An 8,524-nucleotide genomic window follows, 5' to 3' on the forward strand; every position below is an offset into this window, starting at 1 on the left:
GATCCCACTTCTTCTATTAATTAAATGAATATTTATTTATTTAATTAATTCATTAGTTTTTTCTACCCATGACACATGTCATTCATCTCTTAATTCCTACACTACCTACCCTCTCATTATTTTCTTATTTCTTCTACCTACCCTTTAATCCTAGCCGGCCATCTATCTTTTACACCTCTTAATCTTATCCCTCCATTTCCTACACTATCTTCTACATAAGAGGATACTCTCCTTCATTATCAACCCTAATTATTCTATTTCCTCCTAAGAACTCCTAGCACTCCTAAGCATTCTAGCATTCAAACTTTTATATGCGATCAAGCTATCAACTACATTTCCGTTCTTTGTTGAGCTCTTGTGCACATAAAATCTGAGAGCAAATATATCAAGCAAGATCAATGGAGATAGGAAGAATGGAGATTCAAACCCTATTAGACATGTGATGGCATCATCTTTGTGATTTTGTTGATTTGCATTGTCTTAGGTAATCTTCATATGTTATGGTGGATCTTTGTTGTTGTTAGGCTAGGGTGTCGTGGTTGAATCTATTTTAGTCTTCCAATATTGTTGTTCTATTTTTACCATAAACATTTTGGCACGCTTGGTGGGATGCTTGTCCATTTTGCATTTAACATCTTTTTTGCAAATTTTTGTGTTACAAGTTGCAGATCTGACATTTTCTGACAACATTTTGACATTTTCGCGCCTACATCTTCTGGAACCGCGTTTTTTGTTTTTCTATCGCGTCTGTGTTCCCGAATTGGGTTTGTGATCATTTTAACCATATTTGTGTTGCAGAGTCACGTCTGTGTTGCAGAACCATGTCTATGGGGTTTAAAGTCGCATCTATGTTGCAGAACCGCGTCTGTGTGGAATCTTATTGCGTCTGTGTTTAGTTCTTGCAGTTTTTGGTTTTGTTTCAATTTTTAGGGTTTCATTTTGTCATTTTGATTTCAGATCTGGTTTATTTGATCTGATAACTTGTGATCTAGCTAACAAATTGGTGTAGCTCGAAGGCCCCCTTTTCACAAAGTCTTTAGGATCTAAAATTTACCTAACTTGTGTGCTTGCAGGAGGGGTATTATTGCAAAACTATGAACAAATCTTTGTTGTAGAATTTTGGCAAGGGTTTTCTTTTGATCTTTATTATGTGCCTTGTTTTCATAGATTAGAAAACACTTCAATTGGTGCATTAAAATTGAACCAGTATCTTTTGTGTCTTCGAAAATAGGCTCTTTTGTATTTATATTTAGAGGGCCTACCTCCTCGTGTGGTCATTAGGACTAATAGTGAGGAGGGAATGACCCAAGTGGTAGAGAGGAAAACCCACCTCTTCTAAACCACTATAAATAACTGTATCCATGGTGAAAGCCATGGGTAATGTGTGCTTATTAGTTCATACCAATATTATGTCTCCCCATAAACCCGTTTGATCAAATTTATTTGATCAATAGTAGGGTGTAACCCTTACCGGCTGGGAGCCTTCTGTATTTACAGAGCTGAAAGTACTGCATGTATGGAGACACGAGAAGATGCACTTACTAGCACCTTTTTATTTTAGAAATCCAAAATCCTTCTAGTTGTTGGGGTAAGAGGTCGAACCTCTGGAGTGGCCCACACACATATGGTTCTTAGTAGAGATACAAATTTTGCCACGAGGAGTTTTTGTGGGGACTGGTGCTTGGCTGCCCCAGAGAAGTGAGTGTCAAGGGTGGAGCCAGTGGGTTCAAGCATCTAATTATTTGCTTTGAATAGCATAGCCTTGGGGTAAACCCCATCTGGGATCAACAACTATTGTCCTGGACAACCATAGGAATTGTGTTTGTATTCTTATAAACATTCAAGATCAAACATCAAAACATTGTGTCTTTTGTATCTCCAAGTGTATGCAAAACATTTTTACATCAATCAACACACTTTTCTTTGAGTCATTTTGAGTCCAAACACTTGCAAACATAGAGTCCTCATCAAAATTGTGTCCTCTTGTCATGAAAAATGGTCAAAAATTCAGATTTGGTCACTACAAACAACTTCACAAATTGAGAAAATTGCACTCAGATTCTGGAAATGTGTCTGTGTCTGACAGAAACACGTTTGTGTCCTATCACCATGTTTGTGTAGGATAGGAACCCGTCTGTGTAATTATAGAAAATTGCATTCACAAAATCGCAGAAACACGTTTGTGTTATCATAGCAAATTGCATTCACAGAATCTCAGAAACGCGTTTGTGCAGTGTCTAGTCAAGTTTGTGTTGGGTAACCGCGTTTGTGAAGTATACATGCACATTTGTGTTCAGTATTGGAAAAACAACTTACAATCCACCAAACAAGAACAATTAGTTTCATAATTCTTGACTTCCTAGGTTATTTCTCTAGATTTTCATCTAGAATTCAGCCTATTTTTGGGTCTCACAAAGTTCATCATTGCTTTACACCTTGCATTACATTCACATTTGTCTAAACTTGATTCAAAAGGTCACTTGGTTGTCTTCATCTTACTTTGTTGATACAATACATACAATAGCATCTTGCTAAGTGGTCCCTCATCAAGGTCTATCACCTTTGGGTTTCATTTGATCTTACTTAGAGTCAAGGTGAACTTACCTCATCAAGAGATCTATCATCTCTTTGGAAGTCACACCTACTCTACTACATACATACCTAGTCTTACACTTGGGACATTACAAGTATACCTTAGATTCATTTAAATTCCACCCAACTCTTGGTCTTCCATACTCTTTCCATTTTCATCTAGTCTCACCCATCTTGGTCAAGACCTAGTACATGGTTGAAACTCATTCCCAAAAATCTAGGAGAGAAGCTAAAGAGGCTCAAGAGTCTGCAAACATGAGTGGCTATGAGTATGATAACGATATCTTTTTCAATTTTGATCATACAACATTATGTGACATGGACATCTATAGAAACATTAAGAATATTGAGAACACGGATGATACAAACAACAATGATGCACAAATTGACAATGTTGACAACATTTCAGTACACTCAGCAGAAGTGGAAGAAACTATCATGGATCCCCATTTTAATAGATTGGTTGAAGAGATCATGAGAAGAGATAGACAATATTTCCTACAAGTGATGGCACAAAGTGGAACTAAGATACCTCATGATTTTGACATGTCTCAAATAGTGGAAAATCAACTTATGCAAGAAACTCAACTCAACATGGATCAAAGGAGGCCTAATAGTGGAGGTAATGAAGGACCACATTTTGTGCCTGAGTTATCATCCTTGTTTCAAAAAATTGAGATCCCAAATACACATGGTCAAGCTTATGATACTCATGAAAGAGAATCTCATGAACAACTCTATCTACGCAGACCTTTATGGAAGTCTTATGCAAAAAAATACACTCAATCCCATACCAATGCTAAGGACCAACCTCCAAAATAATTGGATATCTAGAAGCATGCTCAAAATTTGGACACAAGAAAACCCTGTGTCAAATTTGGGGGCACTACACAAGAACAAACTCATGACATGCCTATAGAATATGATATACATGAACAAAGCAGATATTCCATTCCTCATTATGACTCTATACTAGGTGATTCCTATACGCAGTATCATTATAGACCTCCTCCATATGAACATGTTTATGATTAATACCATCCATATATGCAGTATCCTCCTCCACTCGGTGGCTCAAGCATGGGATATGGTCCAAGAAGTTGGTCTCCACCCAAAAAAAATTTGGAACAGTGGATAAAGGACTTACAAAAGAAAATGGAGGACATCAATACACCAAAATCAGCTTACACAATGAGAGATATATGTCCCGATCCATTTGATAAAAGCATTCCAATGTCTCTATTTCCTACACATTTCATAACACCAAAGTTTGATAAATACAGAGGCAAAGGCGACCCTCAGGCACATATAAGATAGTTTTTCACGGCTTGCATTGAGGTAGTAGTAGAAGAAACATACTTGATGAGATTATTTCCACAAAGCTTAGGTGAACAAGCAATGGAATGGTTCTCCCAACTTCCACCTGGAATTAAGTCATGGGGTGATCTAGTAGAATATTTCATACAAGATTTTTCATATAACATAGAGACAAACATATCAGTTACTACTTTGTGCAATACCAAACAAAAGGATGGGGAGTCATTTTCATCATTCTTATAAAGATGGAGGAATTTATCCAGCGGATGCTCTTGTGAAATTCCACAAAAACAAATGGTAGAGATGTACATTTACACAGAATGTCAATAGAGAAATTGGTTATGACTTGAGGAAAGCTTGTTTGTCCACCTGCAAGGATGTCATTGAGAAAGGCTTAGAAATAGAGAAGGTCTTAATTGAGCAAGGAGTCATCAAGATATTCAAAGAAAATAAAGAGGATTTTAAAGGAAAAGACAAGCCATGATTTTGGAACAGGAACAAGAACACAATAAATGATGGTGTTGTCAATGCTAACATAGTGAGACCAAAAATCATTCTTTCAGGATCAAGTTCTTCTACAAGCAACCAAGTAAATACTCATGCAACTTCAAAACCACGAAGGAAATAAACCCATTTGGAGAACCACTTGAGTCAGCCTTCAAGAAGCTAGTAGCAAACAAGATAATAAAAATTCTAGTCAATCCTCCATATGAGCCAAAGGTCAAACCGAATTGGTGGAATGATGGTGAATATTGCAAATATCACAAGAGAAAGGGACATAAAACAGGAAATTGCCATCGCTTGAAGAACATTATACAGGATCTTATTGATAGAGGTGACATTGAAATTGATGGACATACATCCAATCAAGAGCATGAGATGTTTAAGGAACCATTCCCTAAACATGACAAGTTAAAATCCAAACCCATAGATGAGCAAGCCAACTATACCAAAGCATCCTATAACTATGATTCAATTGTTAATCACATTTCGATGCACAACTTTGTTTCTACAATTATCATAAAGGACAAATCGCTTGAAAGTTCTACCCAAAGAGCCAAAGTTGTCCTAAAAGGCATTGGACCTTCTTTTGAATCTACCTCTGAATGTAATGTCACAACTCGATGAGGTAAGGTCACTTTGCAAGGTGCTCCAGCTAAAACCACCATTTACTCATTGGCCAAACCCGAGTACGACCTAGTAGAACAATTAGGGAAGACACCCGCGCTTATCTCAATCCCAAAATTGTTGCGTATCTCTCCTTCACATAAATCCATACTTGACAAAGTCCTAAGAGAAACCTTTGTACCCACTAATCTGAACATGGACCAGTTTCAAGCCATGGTGGGATACCTTTCCATTCCACATTCCCTTACATTCACTGAAGCTGACGATGCCTTAGTAAACCAACCACATAATGCACCTTTACACATTGAAGCCTTCCTATACAAACATCAAATAAAACAAGTCTTCATAGATGGAGGAGACGGTCTCAATATATGTACTTTGAACACAATAATACAATTGGGATATTCAGATAAAGTTGTGAATGGTATAAACAAAATTACCATCAAGGCATATGATGATGAAGAGCATTCATCTAAGGGCACAGTCACCTTACCTCTTAGAGTTGGGCTAGTTACAAAGGATGTGGTTTGTCAAGTCCTTGATCTAGATCTCACATACAACATAGTGCTAGGACGTCCATGGATTCATGAAATGAGAGCTATTCCCTCAACATATCATCGATGTATCAAGTTTCCACACAATGGAGTTGAAGTGACCGTCAAAGCCGATCTAAATCCATTCATATATTGCAATTACTTGCGACGTAGACCAAAAATAACAATCAACATATGTGGATCTAGAATCCTTAAAACCTTCTACATCAAAACAAGCAGAGCTAAAAGAAAAGATCAAGATTAAAGACCTGGGATGTGGTGAGTATATATTTCATGTTGATCAACTCCCACTATCTCCTAAGATATTCGATCAAAAAGAAAAACCTACAAACAATTTGCAATATCAAGGAATTGGGTATGAACCACCTAGTATTGTGGCTACTAAGTCTGAATCCAAATCTCCTCTAGTGGTGGAAGCAACTCTTAATATCAATAGTCCTAAGAGTGGTTCCAGTGAAGAATCTATTGAGTGTATCACCAACCCTCTTGAGAACTCACATAGCCTTACAATTCCATCCACTCATTCCATTTCCACTCCTCTCCTAGACTTCGATCAACAAGAATTACAACAACCCTTATTAATTGGGGATCAAAAATCAAGCTTTGAAAACAAAAATCTAAAAGTAAAATATAAAGAGAAGTCCTTCAGTCCAAATCAAAATAAAAAGCTATTGGACTCTAAAAAAATCAAGGTCAAGGATAAAAATATTATGAAAGAAAAAGAGAAAGAGTTGATCTCCCCTAATACAAAAATAACTGGGGGCAAAAGTTCTACAATTTCAAGTAAAAAAATATACTTGTTGATCATAAGTCTCCATCATGTCATGATACTTTCACATCTTTTCACAATCATAAGCCTTCATCACTCATCCACTTGTTTCACACATGCATTCCCTTCTGGCGATACATCATAGACCTTTAATGGGGCTTACTCGAGGGACTTTGTTATCAGGGATGCCCAAACTTCTTTAGGTGAAACGTATATGGGCCTATGTAGTTCACACACTAGTAATTCTATCACAGTTCCTTTATCAAGGAAGACAATTACTTGATCTACATGTCATCCAGTCGAGGAAAGTCACAACTAGAATCATAAGATAAAGCCTCGCACATTTGAGGTGGGTGACTTAGTTCTTAGAGAAAATCCTAAAAATCAGCAAGATAGAGAGAAGAAGGGAAAGTTTGAACCAAATTGGCTTGGTCCTTACATCATCACAACAGTCTATGGATCTGGTGCATATCAGCTTTCAACCCCAGATGGTGAACCTTTGGAAGATCCTATCAACAACATGCACCTTCGCAGGTTTTACACATAGCTCTTTGGAACATCCTAATTCAAAAATACAAAAAAATCATAAAAATATCAAAAATACAAAAAAAACAAAAAATATAAAAAATACAAAAAAAATCATAAAATAAAAAATCGTTACTTGTTGAAAACATGGCAAACAGGCGCCTTGTGACACAAAAAAAATTGAAAAAAAAAAGAAGTAAAGAGAAATAAATTCGTCCAATGGTAAAAACCACTTCAGTGGTGCCCTGGGCACGTACCATGGTGAAAAGTGGGTTACTGGTGCCATGCGTAAAGACATTGCTCCTCCCTCCAGGATTCACTTCCATCCTTTCAGTTTGCACACACTCATAGCCTATCCATCCATAAGAAAATTACCCATTCCCATCATGGCTTGTTATTGATCTACCTAAGATTGGTTAGTTGTTCATAATAATTCTTCCTTTTCACCTGTTTCTATCCATAATAAATAAGCTCCTATCTGTGACTAAGGAAAATCCTAAGTTTAGTGATGGGTGTGGAACTAAGAGAATCACACATTCCGAGGAGTATGGTTTATTCTAGTTTTTTTTAGTCTATCCGCACAAAGTCCACAATAAAGAAACACTTGCCTCACAGATTTGCAATAAAGTTTCGCCTTCTCCGCATTAAAGTATCCATTTCATGGATTTAGTCAGTTTCAGATGAGACACAACAACAATGGGCTTTAACAAATTAAATCTTTCAATAGACTCAAACAACATTATGGTTCAGTGCTATCTATCCCTTTGTGAACGAAAACATTGTGACCAAAATCGAATAGACATACAAGTGACAAGAGACACTAAACTTGAGGACTACAATGGATGTTGGTGTCGAGTCTTGATTTTCTTTTGATTTTATTTTTCTCTTTTTAGTGACATGTCTTTTAGCTTTTTTGGGATGTCTACAACTAGAGATTTTATCTCCAGGATGTCTTTGACTAGAAAGGCGAGGATGGGATATGTTCACTTATTGTTTTGATGTCTGTGGATTTCTTAGTAATGCTATGACTTATCCAAGGATATGAGGACACTATGAGTCTAGTATGAACTAGGGCATTCCTTGTTTGCAACTGTTTGATCTCCATGCAAATGGGTATAATGACTTTCTGGGTCGAACATATATCTGGATTGTCATAACCTATTTGTCATAATAAAGCTCAATGATGATAATAGCACAAGAAGCTCTTTTACTTCCATATCTTCTATCTTCCATCCCACTTTCATGATTGACCTCCATTGTCCTTCTTGAGTCTATGTATCCCACTATCACATGACTAAGTATAATGACACACCAAAAATATTTGCATTTCATGTAGCTTGCAATTGCATTTCCACATATTAGAATTTCATACATACATTTAGATATCTCAATTGCACCATATCCTACACACAACACATGTTAGCATATTTTACATTCTCATCATGTAATTAGTTATTTGTATTATCATATTCAATTGCATTTCATACATTCACATTTGCATGTCATATAAAATATAAAAGAATAAAAAAAAAAAAATATTGCATTCAATCATGTACATATTTGCATCCATATCATAAGCATCACATAGAAACATGTATCGCATAGAAGCAACATCACATAGGTACACATGCATATAGCT

Source organism: Cryptomeria japonica, chromosome 9 (genome assembly GCF_030272615.1).
Source record: "Cryptomeria japonica chromosome 9, Sugi_1.0, whole genome shotgun sequence".
In the NCBI taxonomy this organism is placed as follows: domain Eukaryota; kingdom Viridiplantae; phylum Streptophyta; class Pinopsida; order Cupressales; family Cupressaceae; genus Cryptomeria; species Cryptomeria japonica.